The sequence below is a fragment of the Propithecus coquereli genome, unplaced genomic scaffold (assembly GCF_000956105.1).
Source record: "Propithecus coquereli isolate 6110/MARCELLA unplaced genomic scaffold, Pcoq_1.0 Scaffold178, whole genome shotgun sequence".
NCBI lineage: Eukaryota > Metazoa > Chordata > Mammalia > Primates > Indriidae > Propithecus > Propithecus coquereli.
Window position 1 is genome coordinate 5306205 of NW_012142523.1, and position 20484 is coordinate 5326688.

Consider the following 20484-nt stretch of genomic DNA (forward strand, 5'->3'; position numbering starts at 1 on the left):
TCCAGAAAATGGGGATAATAAGACCCACCCTATAGGCAGCTGTGAGAATTCAATGAGATACTGCCTGTAGAGTGCTTAGCACAGTGCCCGGCACGTCGTAGGTGAGAGGCCTTTGTGTGCTTGAGGCATGTGTGGTGGAGGGGCCTGGACTGATGTGCTTGAGGTCCTGACCACGGGCGGGACCCAGAGTCGCTCACTGTCCGCTTTCATCTAAGGGAAGGACATTCAATGACTGGACCTCTGAAGACAGGAAGTCTTTCTTCCCATTCTTTCCAAGGTTTGGAGCTCTAGGTCACAGTAACAGGTCACTGCCTGGGAGGGCCCTTGTGATGGTTTGAGCTGGGGGCTATCTGTGGCCCCCAACCTGGGGGATTTGCATGGCGATGAGCAGGAGGGTGGGGCCGGGGAAGGTGGAGGTGAGGGGCTGAATGAGGCCAGAGGGCTCTGGGGACCGCAGGGCCTCAATGGGGAAGAGATGCCATTGTGTGCAGGTGGTGGGCGGGTGGGAGTAGTACACCAGGACAGAGGCAGCCAGGTAAGAGTGGCACTGTTGGGGGCAGGGTCCAAGGCCACCACTAAGCTGCGGAGGGTGCAAGTCCAATTAGAAACTAAGGGCACTCTTGGGGACTAGGCTGGTGGTTGTGCCACCGCCAGCCCCAGGTAATCCCACAGTTCCTGTAGCTTCAGCATCACTGACATCCTGATGACCCACTGTCAGCCGCGTTCTTGAGTTCCAGGCCTGCACATCCAAGTGCCAGTGGGACACCTCACCTGGCGAACTCCAGGCACCTCTCTCACTGGCCTGACGCCGAACTTTGTCCTCCAGACCTGTTTGTCTGAGAACAGCTAGGCGTGCCCGGGGGTGGGCCTGGCAGCCATCCCTCGGTGTGACTCTGCCCACCGGCCGTGGCTATCGGACCCGAGGTGGACGACTGACTCAAGCTTGGTCACTCAGATTTTCTCCCCCAAAGTCCTGGAAATGACTGATACTGGTCATTCTGGGCTGATCTTTGGACTGAGGACTTTAAACCCAGGGGAGGGGGTGCGGCCTTCTTTGGTTTGTCACATGTGTGGAGAAGCTGGAAGAGAAGACGGAAGGGGAGGTGTAGAGAAGTTTCTGGGCTCCCATCAGCTTTACAGCTCTTTCAAGTTTGGGTTCTGGCCCTGCCCTTGGGTTTCATACAACACCCCTATGTCTTCATAACATGTTGCTTTTAAAAACTCTTGTGCTTGTCCGTTGGGTTCTGCTAGCAGCAGTCCCAAGACCTTTCATACAGCGGTTGGGACAAGGCTCCTGCCCTTGTCAGCACTGGATGGGGAGGAGGGGAAGGGGTGGGAGGAAAGAGAATGATGGAGACCCATCAGGTGTGTGTGACAGAGTCTTTACAAGGCGTGTGAGTTGGACGAAGGGATCGATAGTCCGCGTTCGTGTTGTGTGTGAGGCGTGGGCACACACACTGACGGAGAAACAACGAATGAGACATCAAGTTGATCAATGACACACACCTGCGCGCAGAGAGCACGCGAGAGAGACAAGAGCAGGAGCCCAGCAGAGGGAGCAGCCAGGAGACCACGGAAGATGCCGGGACACAGGGAACAAGGCGTCAGGTCTGCCCCAGAGGCCCCCGCCTGCTGCTCAGGGTGGGGCAGAGTGGGGCAGAGGGCCTCAGACACAGACTCTGCCCGGTGTCTTCCTGCCTCCGCGGCCACGCTGTGCAGCTGGGCAGGGCACACTTCCCATCTGGGGACGCCCCCTGCCCACCCCCCTGGCTGGACGCCTGGGGCCGGGTGGAGCCGGAGAGAAGCCAGTGATCAGGCCCTCACCCGGACCCGCCTCCTGCCATCATCCCAGCCCCAGACAGACACACTGACATACACACACACACACATACACACACCCCTAGACATACTGACACACACAGCCATGCTCTCACACATACACACTGACACACACACTGACATACACAGCCATGCACACGCATATACACACAGACCCAGTGACATACACACAGCTAGGATCACACACACAGACACACTGACATATAGGTGCAGACACATTTGTATGTGTATAAAAGCACAGAGACACACATATGCAGACATGCTCCAACATACGCAGCTTTGCAGAGTCACACAAATGTATAAGAACATCCACAGACACAATGATCCAGAAATACACAAACACAGACGCATAAACAGCCAGACACACTTACAGGATAACAGATATGCGTATACAGTCACGGATACACAGACATTCACGGATATATGCAAATAGATGTGAACACCCTCATCGACATGCCAAGGCAGACCTAGACAGCACTGATACATGAACACAAACACGTATGTGCAGATATGCCCAGGCACACATACATAGGCAGACACACAGCTCTCAGACATACATACACATGGCTCCATGCAGACATGGCCCCTGGGCCCGGGGGTGAGCTGGGCTGTGGGAGCAGAGAGGGCCCAGCTGGTGGCCCCCAGGTGCTGTTCTCTAGTCAACCCTCTCCTTTTACACTGGGGAAAGAGTTGTGTTGGGGGAGGTGACTGCTCCCCTGCATTGCTGGTCTGGTGTCTCTGAGCAGGCTCTGGGAGCGGGTGGGCCAGGCCTGGGGAAGGAGCAGGGCGGGGCCGGTGGGGGCAGTAGGACCTGTATCCCCAGGGGTGGGTATGGGAAGTAGGGCCTGAGTCTGGGCACAGAGAACAGGGCTTCCAGGGGTCTCCTTGAGGCTGTGGCCTTCCCAAGCTCCTGCCGGTACTGGGAGTCCTCCACCTGGTCCTGGTGATGTGCCCATGACAGTGTATGTGTGTGCAAATGTGTGTATCTATGTGTGTGTGCTTGTGGGTACATGTGTGTATATATGTTTGTGTATGCCCACAGGTGTATAGGTTTATATGTGTGAATGCATGTGCATGAACACACACATATGCTTATGCACACACATGTATAGCCTTGGCATGTTTGTATATGAGCAGGAGCATATGTGTATGCATGTGCGCGTCTATGCATGTAGATGCGCATGTGTGCACAAAGTCTGCACGTGTTTGCGGATGTGTGGATGTGCACACCACGAGAGTGCTGTATTCTGAGCTGTCATCAGTGCCACTGTGCTCTGCATACCTCAGCCTGGGGCAGCTCCAGATGTTGTTCCAACATTTCTCATTCACTGCAGAAAATCAAACAAACAAATGAAAAATTAACGCCATTGTTAGCCAGGGATGCCCCTGAGCTGACAAAGCTCTTCTAGCCAGCCCAGCTGCAGCAGATGGCGGAAGCTCCCGGGCTCACCTTGGCGCTGGTGCAGACAGGATCATCAGGAGGCTGCACAGAGGCAGGCTACTGTGGGTTGGGTCTTGATGTGACTGGGAGAGGCTGTCAGGGCCTCAAGGGAGTGTCTGTCTCTCCTACCCGACCCCGTTCCAAGAGCCTCCTAAGGCGTGCAGCCCCAGGGCAGGAGGGCAGGGGAGAGCAGGAGGAGATGCACTTGCATGGGGCTCCTAGCATACAGTAGGTGGCCACTAAATGCTGTTGATGGGCTAAACTTTACATACGAGTTCTCACAACAACAGCATTTGGCAGATCAGGAAACTGAGGCTCAGAGAAGTTATTTAGGTTGCCCAAGGTCACAGAGCTTGTGAATTGAGGCACTGGGAATCAAACCTATCTCTACCGCCCGCTCAAGTCCAGAGTCTTTCCACTACGCCGTCAGGGTACACAACGCTGGCGCGTTAAAGATGGCTGCAAATTATCTGCCACTTTTCCTGTTGAGAGGTGGAGTCTAATTCCCCTCCCCATGAACCTGGGCTGGGCTTAGAGACTTCCCAGCCTGGGCCACAGAAGCCTTGCCCCTTCCACCCCGTTAGGAAATTCTCTTCTGGGAGCTCTGAGCCACTGTACGAGATGTCTGCTACCCTGAGACTGTCCTGCTGGAGAAGCCACATCTAGGTGCTCTTGGCGAACGTTCTGGCTGAGTCCAGCCTTCCTTGTCTCTGCGAAGGCACCAGATGTGTGAGTGAAGCCATCCTGGGCCGTGCAGACCACCCCCTCCTCCAGCTGAATACCGTCACTCCTGGTGACATTCCACGGAACACAGGAAAATTACCCAGCCGAGACCATCTTGAACTTCTGATTCACAAAATAGTGAACTATGACAAAATGATTGTTGTTTTAGTCACTTAATTTTGGAGTACTTTGTTATGCAGCAATAGAAAAACTGGAATAGACATATATTCACATCAGCACACATACAACACAAACATGCTTAGAGACACACACACTCACACACACACACACACAGGTACTCACTTACGTGCACCTGGGTCTCTCTCTGATTCCAGTTCTTCCAGCAACATCAGGCTCCTGTGTGTAATTATGTGCCTGTTCTCTGGGGTGAGCACTTCTCACCCCAGAGAAATGACAATGGCTCTTCATTACCCAACTGGTTTCATTGTTTGTGGGACTTTCTCATTTGAATTATTCCCAAGAATCAGAATGAGCAATTTTATATGGAAATGTATAAAAAAGCAATAATTACCAATGGGCGTGTGGTAGTAAACAGTTTTGCTGGGAGGGTCCGATCCATCCTTGGTCATGCCATTCATATCCACTCCAGCCTCGAACCTAAAACTGGGAGCTGGGGTGACCCAGGCTGGTGGGCAGACAGGCAGGGGAGGAGGCTGAATGTGCTGGAAGCAGGAGAGAAAGCTTCTGGGGGTCCCTGGGAAGAGACTCACATCCGAGAGCAGAAAAGGGCTGTCCTAGTCCTGAGGTTCCTGGAAGCTACCTGCAGACATCATGCGAAACCAGCTGGCCTGGCTGTGTGTGTACGAGTGTGCTGCGTACACAGGACAGTGACTAGGTGAGGTGTGCCCTCCTGCACATCTCTGCTGTGTCTATGGGTGTGAGATGATGTGAGTGGCACTGTATGTTACACGTGTGGCCATGTGTGTGCTAGTGACTGCTTGTGAGTGTGTAACTATGGCGTGGGTGCATGACCATGCATGTAACAATGTATGGCAGTGTGCACGTGTGTCTCCCTGTGGTAATTTCATATGTTCATGCATGTGCACGCCTATGCGTGTGAGCACGGGGGACTGGGGGAACCGCACTGCTCTATGTGCTTACGCGTATGACCAAGTGGCTCCACATGCCTGTGTGTGCACGTGTGTGTGTATGTGTGCACACTACTAGGCACCGGTGTGGGACCGCTGTTGTGTGTTTTGGTGAGAAGCCACACTCCCGTTGAGGCAGGGTGGTGGTGGAATTCACCTGTCGCTGAAGGCCATTTCTGATGTCAGGCACTGGGTGTTCCCTAACAGTTGGTCATTCAAAACATAACATTTTGAGCATCGGTGTTGTAGATACAATGAGGAACAAAACAGGCAAAGACCCTGTACTCCTAGAGCTGATAGTCATGTGGAGAAGACACGAAGAGATAATAAGTGTATCACAGCCTAATAATCACATTATCATAATTTCTGATAGTTGCTATCAAGGCAAAGAACCCAGAGTTATGTGAGACCATAAGAGTCCTGATTTAGCCTTGGGATGGAAGGGTGGGGAATGTCAAAGTTAAGGAGGCCTAAAGAATGAGTACGAAGTAGCCAGGCAAGGGGATGTTGGAGATGGGTGTGGGGAGGAAGAGTGTTACAGGCAGAGGGAACAGCATGTGCTAAGACTCTGATGGGCAACAGAGCAAGGCTCTTGGAGGAACCGCAGGAAGGCCAGGGAGGAGGCTGGAAAAGTGGCAGGCACCTGGTCTTTGGGGTCTTCTGAGTCATGGTAAAGGCTTTGGACTTCATCCTACAAGCACCAGAAGGCAGGCAGGGCGAGTTCTGTTGTGATCGTGCCTGCTGCTCTGAGAGCTGATCACCAAGCTGCAAAGAGTGGAGGCCGGCGCAGTGGCCCAGGCAAAGGGCGGTGCTGGCTTGGCCCGGGTGGCGGGAAGAGGTGGAGATGGGCAGAAGAGAAGAGATTCAAGGACTGTTTTGGGGTTAGAATCGACAAGTGTTGGTGGTGGATGGTGCACACGAGGGCAGGAGAGGGAGGCGTCCAGGACCACTCCAGGTTTCTGGCTCCAGCTTCAGGCCGGTCGGAAGTGTTGGTGACTGGGATGGCGAAGCAGGAGGAGCACAAGCTTGGCGGAGGGAGGAGTGAGAATTCTAATTTGGACATGTTGAGGTTGAGGTGCATTCGAGACACAGAGGTGGCAATGCCCAGGAGGCAGTGGCAGATACACGCCTGGAGTTGGGAAGGAAGGCTTAAGCTGGAGACAGGGATTATGCAGCATGGAAGCCAGAACTGGGAGGGAAACCAGCTCCGGTGAGTAGATCTGGGGACAGGAGGGAGGATCTCTTTGCCTTGGTTGTAATGTACACCATTTAGGGACAGTCAAACATAGTAATTAAGACTCCAGAGTCTGCTTCTGGGTATATATGTTTTGATTTGAAAGCGGGGACTGGAACAGACATTTGTACATCATGTCCGTAGCAGCATTACTCACAATAGCCAAAAGGTGCATGTCCGTGGGCCCAAGAATGAATAAGCAAAATGTGGTATATACGTGCAATAAAACATTATTCACCCTCAAAAAGGGCGAGATATTTGGACACGTGCTACAACATGGATGAACCGTGAGGACATTATGCCACCTGAAATAAACCAGACACAAAAGGACAAACACTGTATGATTCCACTTGTATGAGATGCCTATAGCGGTCAAATGCACCGAGACAGAAAGTAGAACAGAGGTGACCAGTGGCTGGGGGGAGGGAGGAGTGGGGAGTCATTGTTTCGTGAGGACAGAGTTTCAGTTGGGGAAGATGAAAAAGTTCTGGAGATGGATGGTGGAGACGGTTGCACAACACTGTGAATGTTCTTAATGCCACTGTAGTGAACACTTACAAATGATACACTGTATGTTTTGTATACTTTACCACAATTAAAAAATAAGATCCTAGACTCTGGAGTCAGCCAGCCTGCTGGGTTTGAATCCCAGCTCTCTTACAAACAAGCTGTGTGACTTTGGGCAAGTTGCTGAACCTCTCTGTGATTCGGTTATCTCATCTGCCAAATGGATATCATAATCACACCTACCTTGGGGATTGTTGAGGGGATTAAATGAGTTAGTACCCGTGATGTGTTGAGGACACAGCGCGTGCCTTGTGAGTTGGCTATTACTACCCTCAGCAGCCGCAGGCCAGAAGCTGGGGGGCTCTTGGTCAGGAGCCCAGGAAGCAGGGCCAGTACTTGGGGACAGAGGGCAGGTCGTCTGCACCCCTAGGAGTGGGTGGGCACACTCGCCCCTGCTGTTGTGCCTTGCCCCATTGTTTACCATCACGGCCCAGGGGAGGTTGCAGAACTATAGGCCCGCGATGGGGTAGAGCTCCCTGGGGCTTGGCGCGTGTGGTGGAGCAGAGGGAACAGGAGAGAGGTTAGGAGGAGAAAGGGAACCTCACGGGACAGCTCAGAGAGAGGACAGCTCAGTCCAGCTTCCTGTGCTGCTGCTCGCAGAGCCTCCGTCCAGGCTGGAGGTGTGGGCTGGCTTCCGTTAAGGGAACTGACTCCCTCTTGGCCTTGATGGGGACACGCAGGAGTGCTCAGGTCTCTCTGCCTCCCTCCTGCCACTCTCTGGTCTGTTTCCCACAAAGAACCATCGAGATCGCTGCAGTGTGAATGTGACACGTCACTCCCTTTTGCTCCAGGGATGGACGGCACCTTCCTACCATTGCCGGGAGGCCCTGCTCACCTCCGACTGCCTCCACTCCCAGCCATGCTGCCCCCAGGCTGTTCCTGGTTCCTTCTCCCCACACGGCCTTTGAAAATGCTGGTCTGACTCCTCGGAAGGATCCCCGTGCCCTGAAACCTGCCCTCACTGTCGCTTCCCCATCAGGCCAGGCCCTGGGCTGGACTCTGAGGACGCAGGTGGGTTAAACCTGGGCCAGGGTGAGGCAAAGGGACACCGTGGGAGAGGGAGGAACGAGGTGTAGCGTAGCAGAGAGCGGCGGGGAGAGAACATGCCCCCGACAGCGCCGCCCCCAAAGGAGGGCTGACTTGGTTAGATTCGGGGTGCTGTGTCTGGGTTACTGGTGGCCAGGCCCATGGTATGAACTCTGTCTTCTCTCTTCAGGTCCTTGCGGTGGAATTGAAAGCTGAGCCAAGCAGTGTCAGTGTTAAGAGGTGGCTTTGGGGGACTTCAGTCCCCCCCAATCTTCCATCAGCATTTCCTCTCTAAAATAGCATGGAATAACATTTGAAATCAAAACAGTGTGCTTGTTATTCAAATGTGCCTTAAAGACGAGTCCTCCAGCTGCCTGCTCTGATTGGGATGTCAACCCTACGCCCATGGAGACATTCCGGAACCAAGTCTGCAGCCAGGCATCGAGCCTCACTCTTTTTTCAAATAATTCTGCTACACAGTCTCCACTGCTTTGGGCTTGGCCCCTGTCTTAGTTCTCTGCTGCCGCATAATGAATGAGCCCCAAACTTGGTGGCCTTAACACAGCAAACGTTTGTTATCTCACAGTCTCTGAGGGTCGTGGGTTGGGAGTGGCTTAGCTAGTGTGGCCCTGGGCCAAGGCCTGTCATGTGGTTGCAGTGAGGACTTCAGCTGGGCTGGAGGATCTGCTTCTAAGACAGCTCACTCACAGGGCTGTGGGCAGGAGGCCACGGTTCCTCTCTGGCTGTTGGTAGGAGGCCTGAGTTCTTTGCCACGCAAACCTCTTTGTACGTAAGTGTCCTCAGGACTTGGCAGTTAACTTCTCCCAGAACAAGCGAACCAAGGAAGAAGAAGGAGGAGGCCACAGGACCTTTTATGACCTAGCCTCTGAAGTCAGGCACTGCCATTTTCGCTTTACCGTATTCATTAGAAGCAAGACACTAAATCCAGCCCACCCTCAAGGGACGGGGAATGAGGCTCCATCTCTGTAAGGAAGGAATAGCAAGAATTTCTTGAACATTTTTTAAAACCACCACAGCCACTAATGGGGGTAAAGTTTGGATTTAGGGTTGTGACATTGGACACTGACCCAGCTCATAATAAGTGGCCATTTTGCTGTTATTCCTTAGGTGTGTCGCTTAAGGAGGAGGGATAATTAGCAGAACAAAATGCAGGCATTCCTGGGCCCTCCAGTCCAATGCCAACTGCTAAATTAAAACTTCCTTTAGAATACTAATAAGAATGACTAACGCTGCCTACGTGAGGTGGGGAGAGAGAATCATGGACTGCTTAGCATAGGAAACAACACTGTAACATTGGGTTTTGAAGGACGAATAGGAGTTCTTAAGGAAGACAATTTCTTGAGGAAAGTGCAGCAAAGTAGGAAAATGCAAACTTTGAAGTCAAAAACGAAAGAGGTTCAATCCTGTCTCAGTTACTGGCTGTGTGAACTCGAGCAAGTCACTTCCCTCTTTGTGTCCCCTTATCTGTAAATTAGGAGTAATGAAACAAATGAGGCTGCGAAGTTATTGTAAAGATTGGTGGGAGTGCACGTGAGGTGCCGGCAGACCGTGGGTATTTAATACGGGGTAGACAAACATTCTTGCTTGTGGGCATCCATGTCCAGGCATCTGGGGCCTCAGGGGTCTGACGCGCTTGGGGCAGGAATAGAAATTCTGTCGTCTCAGTCCTGTTCATGGGGCTCAAGTTCTTTCCTGTCTCCTGCCCCAGGCCAGCCCGGTTCACTGCACTCGTTGACCCGACCAGCCAATAACGATGTGGGACCCATCTGGAGGCGTGGCGGAGAGAGCAGGTGAGGACGGAGGGCCAGTTGAGCCTGTCCTGTCTGCTGCTCCCAAGTCAGCTCCACGGGCTGCTGACTTTGACCTGAGGGACACTCAGAATGGCAGAGATCAATCTTGTCTGAGATGCCCTCCTGTCAGCCCGTCACCGCCCCGTCCGCCTGCTTGGCTGGCCCTGGTGACAGCTGTCTGTAGGCAGCTGTCCGGGTGTGAGGGATCAATGCCTCATCGCGCGGCGGGCACAACCAGTGAACAGAGGGCGCGTTGGGCAGCCGGAGGAGATGTGGCCTGGGCTCGCCGCGCAGATTCTGCGCTGACCCAGCGGCAGCCTCCCTCCCTGTGTGGCTGCCGCTGTGGGGCGTGTGGCTTGGGCTTTCCTCTGCAGTCCTCTGGGTCTCAGAGGGACAAAGTAGGGACAGCTGGAAGCTCTGTTCCTCGGGCTTAATGCTACCATGCTACTTTTTGGGGGGCCGTATTTCATCATCATTATTAATGTATTCTGAACCGTCCAGGGAAATTCATTGTACTCGTCATCCTCCTATGGGACACAGCGGGCAGCTTGTTGGAAAAGGGGCTGGAGACCCGAGTTAAGAGCCAGCTCTCCTTGGGTGACCTGAGGCACATCACGTGACCTCCCTGAGCCTTAGTTTCCTTCTCAGTGAAAGGGGGATCCCGGGCTGCCAGGGCTGGGCAAGGTCAGATGAGCTGATGGCTGTGCATGCGCCCTCTGGCTGCTGTGGGGACAGGACGTCGGGGGAGGGTGGGGTCTCCATGCTCACTGAGATCCTGGAGGGGCTTCAGTCCTCTCTGATGTGATGGGCCCTTCTCACCAAGGGCAGGGGCTGGAGAGGCCTTGGCGTCTCCCCGTCAACCCCTGGTTCACTCCAGCCCTGGGAGCACAAGTCCCAGGTGGGCACGTCTTAGAGCAGAGGCTGCAGTGAGAAGCCTCGAAGACAGACGTTCTCGAATTGTGGCCCCTGCGCCAGCAGCATCCCCTGGGAGCTTTTCAGAGATGCAGCTTCTCAGGCCCCATCCCAGACCTCGTGACTCAGACTCAGGAAGGGGGGCCACCCTCCGGTTGGTGCTGATGCTGACGTTTGAGAACCGCTACGCGAAGGCACTGCCCCTTCCGCACGGCGCCCCCTCCTTCCCCGCGAAGGCACTGCCCCTTCCGCACGGCGCCCCCTCCTTCCCCGCCGGGGGCTCCTCTGCGGGAGGAGCTGCAAGGCCTGTGCTGAATCTCCCTGCTACAGAGAACCCTGGGCAGGGGGGGTCTCTTCCCTCTGACTAGCTCAGGAGAACCCTGAACCTCGCGAGTGGGGTTGATGCCAGGGTATTTGCATAGCTCATTAGCTCTACTCTGGGCTTCGATCCCTCTTAATTAGTTTTGCAAAAAAATATTCATTAAAAAAGCCCAAGCTCATCACAAATTAGACACAGGTCCCTGCTAAGTTTGTGGGTGTGGGTACACCCGAATGTCTCTGCGCTTGTGTGTGCGGCGAGAGTGTGGGGGAACGTGAGCGTGTGAGCGGGTGTGCTACGGCGTGTGGGTTTCGGCGACTGTGGAGGTGCCTGTGTGTGAGTGTTGTCGTTGTGTCTCTGTTTGCACAGCCACTTCGTCTCCAGGGGGTCCCCACGAAGCAGGTTACTCCTTCCTGTGTCATGAGTCACTCTTCCTAACGGAGCCAAATTGCAGGAAACATCACCCTTCCCACGCTCCTCTGCCTTGGCGTTTTCTTGTCCAGAGCCCACAGCTCAGCACCGGCTTCCCCAGCGTGCCCAGATTGGGGTCCCAGTGGCCAGGACAGCCTATTAAAGGCCTGCCCTGGCCAGCTGAGCAGCTGGGGGACAGCAGTGTCCCCATCGCCAGATCAACCTTGGATCCAGTCTGAGTATTTGAAGAGCCTATCAGATGTCCCCTTATGTGTGTGCTGTCCCCTCGTGCCTGGAGCCTCCACCCCTTCTTGTTCCACCTGGGATCCCTCTGCTCCTTGGATCTGCATCTCCTCAGGCCTCCCCAGGGAGAATCAGCCAGCAACAGGGCTTCCCAGGTGGCTGGGGAGAAGCTCAGCTTTGGGGTGAAGGGGCTGGGGGTGTCCAGAGATGCTTAGGCCCAGAGTCTGGGGGCACGCCCTTCCCCTCCCCCATCCCTTCCCCACTCCCCTTCTGCAGTCCCTGCTGGGAGCAACCCTATTTGGAGCCAAGTAAATTTATGGCATAATCCCGAATGGAAATGCATGGAAATGCTGCCAATTACCATCAAGCCAAGAGAGGAGGCTGCATCCCCTGGTGTGCCCTCCCCGGTCTGCTGTCTGTAGGCTCCTAGCCTTGCAGAAACCGCAGGGACCGAGAAGCTAGCCGGGACGGCCCTAGATTGGAGGAATGGGACCATTTGTATAGAACTCTTTATTCGTCTCACCTGGCCTTGAAGATTTGCAGCAGGAATGTCTCCTTTGCATTAAACCTGAGCAAACCAGGGAAATGTCATTCCCCAAGTCTCAGCAAAGCCGACAGCTGATGCAATTTATCTAGCTGAGATCAGTTCATCAAATTTGGGTAGAGCTGAGCCACTGAAAAGACGGGAAAATCTGATACATCTGCTTAAAATGCAAAGGCTTGTGGAGATTTTGGAAACACTGTAAGGAGAGACTCAGCGAAGCCAGGAGGAGCATTTAGCAGGCACGGAGACTGCGCTGGGGGAGCGCTGGGGGCTGGGGAAGCTCCTGCTCTGCCGAGGGAGACCAGGCTCCCCTGCAGTCTCTGCTCTGCGCTGGCCTCTGTTGGCCTAGGTCCGATCCAATCCAATAAAGAAGGAAGGATGCCTACTGTGTGCACACTCAAGTCCGGCCTCTGGGGTGGTGTGGTGGGGGTGCTGTGAGACATGGCGCCATCCTTGAAAACATCACAGTCTAACGGGGGAGACAGAGACATGACAACCTGTAACATAATGGAGTCTCTAACCAGGGTTTGTAACAGAGGTTCAAGGTGCTGGTAAGAGAACAAGGGGGGGAGAAGGTCATGGTGAGGCTCTCAGGCCCCGCAGTCAGATGGGCCTAGTTCAAACCCTGCTCTCATCACCTTCACACAGGCTGTGTGTCCTTGGGTGAGTTGCTTAACCTCTCTGAGCCTCACTTTCTCACCTGCGGAATGGGTGTAACAATTCCTACTTCTTAGGGAGTGGTGGGGATTGATGAGATACTGTATATTAAATGCTTAGCACCAGGTTTGGTGTACAGTAAGTGCCCAGGTGTGGAGCTAGCATCCAACCAGGGGGATCTGGGAAGGCTTCTGGGAAGAGGTGGGGATGCCAGCTAGGCCTTGAAGGACAGAAAGGATTTTGGTTGGTGGAGAGAGTCAGAGAGTGCCCCAGAATTATGGAAAGAGACATAGCAGCTGGCTGTCTGCTTGTCACGGAGGCACAGTGCCCGTGGAAGCAGAGGGGAGGCTCCCTGGGCTGGGGTGAGGGGGGGCTTGTCACAGTAGGGCAGCTCCCCTCCCCTCCCCATCAGCCCCTGGCCCCAGAAAGAGTCATTATATTGGTCCCCCGCTAAGCCCTCCCCTCACTCCATCTTGCTTCCTTTCCTATGAGGATTTATCAGTCCTCCCAAGACGGGCTTAGCGGGGACCAATTTCCTGCCATCAGTCAGAAGTGGTGGCATTTGTAGGGCAGCACGGAGGCCCGGGAAGGGAAGGAGAGAACACAACGTGCCTTCTCTCTGGGGCTGAGTGCTGTGCCCTGCCCTCCTCCTGGCTGCCCTCTGTCCCTCACATCTGTCTGCTCTTTCCTCTGGCTGGGGCTCTGCAGCCAGCAGGATCAGAAGGATGCCAGGAAGTGGGGAGCCGGGGCTGGGCTAAATGCAGGGGCCGAGCCGGGGGATGGGGTGGCTGTACAGTGCGGCCATCCCTCAAAACAGCACCGAGTTTCGTGTAAGCGGCTCTCCTGAAGTAGGTCCTTGATACGCTGGATTCATTCAACTTTGGGGCTCTAGGTGATTCAGAGCAGGAACATGGGGGAATGTGGCAGGCTCCAGCCTCAGCGGGTAACTGAGGCAGCAGCTTCAGGGTCCAGGAAGGGATAAGTGGAGGCCAAGACTGGGGGTCTAGGTTCTCCCCAGGCTCATGGATCTCAGGGTTGCAGGCTGCTGGGCTCCTCAGCCTTGGTAGAAACATTCTTAATTTAGAGGTCCAGGCTGGCCTCAAGACAGCAGCTGATCACTGCTGGCCACCTCCTCCAGGAAGCTCACCTGGATGCGACCCGTCCTCCAAGCCCTCCCTTTGGGCTAGGAGTGATCCCTGGGTCTGCAGGGCCTCCCCAGGCCCCTCTCTCCTTACCTAGACACAGAGTTGCAATTTATTGAGCACTTATTACATGCCGGGCCCTGGGCCAGCACTTGACATATATTAACTCATTTAATTCTTTATCAACCTGGAGAGACAGACATGATTAAAATTACCCAATCTTTTAGCTGAGGAAATGGGCTGTGAGAAGCTGGATGATTGCTCAAGGTCTTATTTTAAATGTCACCTCCTCAGAGAACCCTTCCCTGACCACCCATCTGTATTCCCTGCCCCCCACCCCCTCGCCCTCTCCATCTGCCATTTTGTTTTATTTTCTCTTTGCCTATTGTCCGCCTGCCCCACTGCAGTGCAAGCGCCACTAGGTCAGAGACCTTGCCTGTCTCGTTCTATCTTACACAACGAATATCTGTGAGTGAATGAGAATGAACAGACACAGGCCACGTGGCTGACGTGGGCAGAGTGAGGATTCCAAGCTGGTGGTCTGGTTCAGAAAACACGACCTGCACCAACACCATGGTCTCTGTCAAGGGTACAGCAGTGCCTGGAGGGAGGGGTCGTCACATGCAGGGAAGCCTCAGGCCAGGGGTCCCAGTCAGCTTGTCACAGCCCTACGGCAGGCTAGTGTTCCGACTCCAGCCCCTCTTGTGGTCAGTGGACAGAGGGAGAGATGAGTTTTGAGGAGCTGGGGCGGGGGTAGGAGGCTGGCGGCCCCAGGCCCGGGGCTGGGGAGACCTGAGCCCCTTACCTCTTCCAGGCCAGCAGAGTCGGGCCTGCTCCGGATCTGCTATCTGGACCTAGCACAGCTGGGGCGGCTCCTTGAGCTCAGATGTTTATTAAGATTTGGGGTGGGGGGATTCTATTTGTCTGGGAATGACAGGGACAGGAGAAGGGCTTTCTGGAGATGACTGGCAGGAGAGATAAGCCTGACGTGTGACTTTCTGACGCTTCGTTGGTTTGAAAATGAGTCCTGGGCCCAGATACGGGATTGACATGGGGATCAGAAAGGGCCAGGAGTCAGGAGACCGGGTCCTAGTGCCTGGGGAGGAGGCGGCTGCGCCCTGAGTCACCTTGGCTGGCCGCTGGGAAAGGACGGGTCCCCAGGCTGCTGTGTTTTGGGGTCAGTGTTTTTGTGTCTCTGAGTGCCTGGGCTTGCCTTCACTCCTGTTTTTGGAAGGAGCCCGAGTGCCTGGAGCTCACAGACGGAGCGCCAGAAACACACGGCTGTGTGGTGGCGGAACGTCGTCCATATTCACTCTGCCCGCTCCCCCGCCTGTGCTGCAGAGGCCGGGCAGCGCCAGCCCTCGACCGGCTCCTTTGTCCTTCTGCTGGTTGGTTTGGCTCATGGGAGCCCCGGGCAGGGAGGAGAATAGGGTCATGGTTTCCATCCCCCTCCTTCCCTGCAATGTGGCTGGGGGGTCGCTATGAGCGCCCTACCCAGGCCGCAGCTCTGTCACGTGGCCCTCCCCCTACAGCTACCATCTCCAGGTGCCCTTCCCTTCCCTGTCAGGCCTCGGTGGTGACAGCTCCCCACTCCTGCAGGCCCTGGGGTCCTGCACCATCCCTTGTCAACTCCCCTACACCCTGCCCATGCCTCTGTAAACAGTCCCTTTACTAGCCAGGCATGGTGGCTCACGCCTGTAATCCTAGCACCCTGGGAGGCTGAGGTGGGAGGATGGCTTGAGCTCAGGAGTTCGAGACCAGCCTGAGCAAGATCGAGACCCCGTCTCTACTAAAAATAGACAAAAAAATTACCAAGGAAACTAAAAATAGAAAAATTAGCCAGGCATGGTGGTGTGCACCTGTAGTCCCAGCTACTCGGGAGGCTGAGGCACAAGGATTGCTTGAGCCTGGGAGACTGAGGTTGCTGTGAGCTGGGTTGACGCCATGGCACTCTAGCCTGGGCGACAGAGTGAAACTCTGTCTCAAAAAGAAAAATAATCCCTTTACTAATATCTGTTTAATTTGAATGTGATGTTCCATTCCTGCTGGGCTCCTGACTAATATCCCAGCACTGATGCAAAAACGTTGCTCCTAAGTGTACCCGGCAGTTCCACGGACCGTCTCTTGCTTCAGTAGTGTTTGGACAGAGCAGCCTCAGGGACTCCTCCTCTTCCAGCCTCCACCGCCCCCAACCTCCCATCCAGTCACAAGCTCCAGGACCATCATCTCGACCATCCCCTGCTCCTGGGACCAGCAGACACTTTTTGTGGCTAGCTCCTTACTGCCGACCAGCCACGCGCTCCCAGATTCACCAGAATTATCCCACCTGGGTGGAGGCTGCCGACACCTACCTGGTCAGGGTGAGTCTGTGGGCCCCCTACACCTACCTCTCTCTGGGCTTCTATTTTGACCTTGACCATGTGGCCCTGGAGGGTGTTGGCCACTTCTGTGAGGGTGATTTAAAGCCTCTCCTGAAAATGCAAAACCAGCCCCCTGTCTGGACCCTCTTCCAGGACGTGCAAAAGCCACCCCGAGATGAGTGGGGTGAAACCGTGGATGCCATGGAAGCTCACAGAAGCCACCCTGGCTGTGAATAAGAACCTGAACGAGCCCCTTTTGGATCTGCATGCCCTGGGTTCTGCCCGCACAGCCCCCATCTCTGTGACTTCCTGGAGAGCCACTTTCTAGACGAGGCGGTGAAACTTGCGAGGAAATTGGGCGACCGCCTGACGGAGCTCTGCAAGCTGGGGTGTGCAAAAGGCTGACCCTCAAGCAGGCCTGGGAGCCTTTGGAGCCCAGAGGCCTTCGGGGGGCCCCTCTGCATCCCCTGGTGTCAGGGCTTCTGCCTGAGCTTCTTCCTCCAGCCACCAGGCAGCTTTTTAAACACCCTGGGGCCCTCTCCCAAGCCACGGACCAAATGGAAACAATAAAGCTTTTTGCAGTAAGAACAAAACACAAAACAAAGGTGCTCCCGTGGGTATTCCCCAAAGTGGCCATCGGCACTGATGGAAACAGGCTTGTTGCCGGGGTTTCCAGAGGCTGCTTTCCTGCTCGTGCAAGTTGGCCCCATTTAGGGGTAGAGGGGAGGCCTCACTGCTGGGGTCAGGAGAGGTAGGTGGGAGATCCTTCTCTGCCTTTCCCTTCTTTCTTCTTAGGATTTCATGTTTCTCGTCTGCAAAATGGGGGTGATGATAATAGTGGAGACACTAGGTGCCAGGCACCGCGTTTTAAGTGCTGTGTGTGTGTATATGCACGATCACGTTAGTTTTCCCAGAAGTCCTATGAGATGGCTTCTCTTAGCATCCCTAACAGACAGAAAGGAAACTGAGGCTCAGAGAGGGGGGGTGCCTTGCTCAAGTTCGCACAGTCTGAAAGTGGTGCACTGGAATTCAAACCCAGTCTCTCTCTGTGTATTTGAGACAGAGGGAGGGGCCACGCATTCCTTTTAATGGCTACCTGGTATCTTATTGCACGCACATAACACTAATTAATTTATGCAATCACCTGTTGATGGACATTTAGTTTCTTCCTATTTAAAAAAAAAATTTCAAGCAATGATACCATAAATTCACCAATTCACCTATGTCCCCATGTATCTTTTTATGCATTTCCTAGAAGTGTAATTGCTATGCCAAAGGGCATGTGCATTTGTAATTTGGATAGATGTTACCAAATTGCCTGAACTTGCATAGAAACTGTACCAGCAGCAATGTGAGATGCCAACTTCCTCTCCTCCTCACCAACACAGTATGTTAGCAAGCTCTTTGATCTTTGCCAATCTGGTCATTAAAAGGTGTATCAGGTAGTTTTATTTTATTTTGCATTTTTCTCATGATGGGTGAGGCTGAGCATCTTTTCAAATGGTTCAGACCTGTCTCTATTTCCTGTGCTGTGAACTGTCTTCATATCTTTTGCTCATTTTTCTATCGTGTTATTGGTCTTTTTCTCAATAGAGCTCTAAGAGCTTATCATACACGTGGGAAATTAACCCTTCATCTGTGATAAGCACCAGATATTTCTCTCAGTTTCTTGTCTTTTGACTTTGCTACTGGTGATTTCTGCCATGAAGAAATTTTATATATTTTTTTGGCTTTGGGGTGTCTTGTCAAAGACCTTTCCCATGTTAAGATTATTTTTAAATTTTTGGCTGAGTGTCATGGCTCATGCCTGTAATCCTAGCACTCAGGGAGGCTGAGGTGGGAGGATCACTTGAAGCCAGGAGTTCAAGACCAGCCTGAACAAGAGCGAGACCTGTCTCTACAAAAAATAGAAAAATTAGTTGGGCATGGTGGTGTGTGCCTGTAGTTCCAGCTCCTCAGAAGGCTGAGGCAGGAGGATCGCTTGATCCCAAAAGTGTGAGGTTGCAGTGAGCTACGATGACACCACTGTACTCTAGAAAGGTTGACAGAGCAAGACTCTGCCTCAAAAAATAAAAAATAAAATAAAATAAAAATTTCCCCATGGTTTCCTCTAGGCTGCTTATTATTTCATTTAAAAATATTTAAACCCTTGACTCATCTGTAATTTATTTTGATACAAGGTGTGAGGTATGGATCTAATTTTAACTTTTTCTCAATAGTTGCTCAGCTGTCCCAACATGATTGAATAGTTCATCTTCTCAATGATGCCCCCAGCTTTATGAAGGCATAATTGGCAAATAAAAATTGTATATATTTATGGCATGCAACATGTTTTGATATATGTATATATTTTGAAATGATTACATCAAAGCTAATTAACATATCCGTCACCTCACATACCTTTTTATGGTGAGAGCACTTAAGATATAATCTCCTAGCAATTTTCAAGTATATAATACATTATTATCTACATAATTATTATACAACTAAACAATATATATTGTTGTATATAATATTGACTGTAGTCACCATGGTATACAATATATCTCCAGAACTTACTCATTCTATCTAACCGAAACTTTGTACTGTTTAATCAATATCTCCCAATTCCTTGCTTTCCCTACCCAAACCCTGGCACCCACCATTCTGCTCCTGGCGTCTATGCGTTCAACTTTTTTTAGATTCCACATAGTAAGTGAGATCATGCAGTATTTGTCTTTTTGTGTCTGGCTTATTTCACTCAACATGATGTCCACCAGGTACAACCATGTTGTCACAGATGACAGGACTTCCTTCTTCTTTAAGGCTGACCAGTATCCCACTGTGTATATATACACCACATTTTCTCTATTCATTCATCTGCCAGTGGACGCCTAGATTGATTCCATATCCTGACTACTGTAAATAACGCTGCAATAAATATGGGAGTGTAGGGAATCTCTTTGAAGTCCTAATTTCAATTCCTTTGGATATATCCAAATTCCTTTGGAATTGCTAGATCCTTTGTAGTTCTATTTTTACTTTTTCGAGGAAACTCCATGCTGTTTTCCATAATGAATGGCTGTGCCAATTTACATTCTCACCAACAGTCTACAACCGTTCCCTTTTCTCCACATCCTTGGCAACACTTGTTATCTTTTGTCTCTCTGTTAATAGCCATTCTATTAATAACAGATGTGAGGTGATATCTCACTGTGGTTTTAATTTGCATTTTCCTGATGATTAGTGATGTTGAACATTTTTTCATATACCTGTTGACCATTTGTATGCCTTCTTTTTATCCTCAATTATTTTGAGTGCTCACATGATTTTTAATTCATTTCTATGCTTTGAATTTATTTCTGTTTTGTTCCATTGCCATGTTTATTTACTCACAAGTTACCTCCATATTATTCAAATTATTATAGTTCTATAATAAGTTTAAATATCACATAGGGCTAGTCTTCCCTCATTATTCTTCTTTTCAGATTTTTTTTCTGGCTATTTTTGCATGCTCATTTTTTTTCATATGAACTTCAAAGTCACCTCATTTCATTAAAAATTCCTGTTGGTATATTTTGGAACATGTCGACGTCATAGATTAATTAAGAGAATACTGACACAGCTTCATGATGTTAATTCTTCCTATCCAAGAACATGGTATGCCTTTCCATTTTTCAAGTCATCTTTTGGGTCCCTCAGTAGCATTTTAGGGTTTTCTTTATATATATTTTGCATACTCCTAGGCATTTTATCCTTTTCATCACAATTGTAAATGTCTTCTGTTCTTCCATTAAATGTCCCAGCTGGTGGTTATTTTTAAGTATGAAAGCCAATGATTTTTGCATACGAATGATGTAGCCACATCATTGAATTACCTTATTGTTGGTAATAGTTTTTCAGTTGATTCTTGTTGGTGTACCAGGTATACATTCATATCTTCTGCAAATAATGATCATTTTTACCTTCCCTTTTTAATTTTTATATATTTAAAATTTCTTTTAAATTTTATTGCTTTAGCTAGTACCCACAGAACACAGTGAGGTGATTATGAAGATATTGGATGTCCTAGTTTTGTTCCTGACTTTAATGAAAATGCTTTCAGTGTTTCCTCATTTGGGGTTAAGGTGGATATCTTTTATGATGTTAAGAGGTAGCTGTTTGTTC

The 20484-nt window shown here is 51.7% G+C and overlaps 1 pseudogene; it reads left to right on the plus strand.

Annotated features, from left to right (window-relative positions):
- The first annotated feature begins 9713 nt into the window (after positions 1 to 9713).
- LOC105808556 lies at positions 9714 to 16743 on the plus strand (annotated as a pseudogene).
- The last annotated feature ends 3741 nt before the right edge of the window (positions 16744 to 20484 follow it).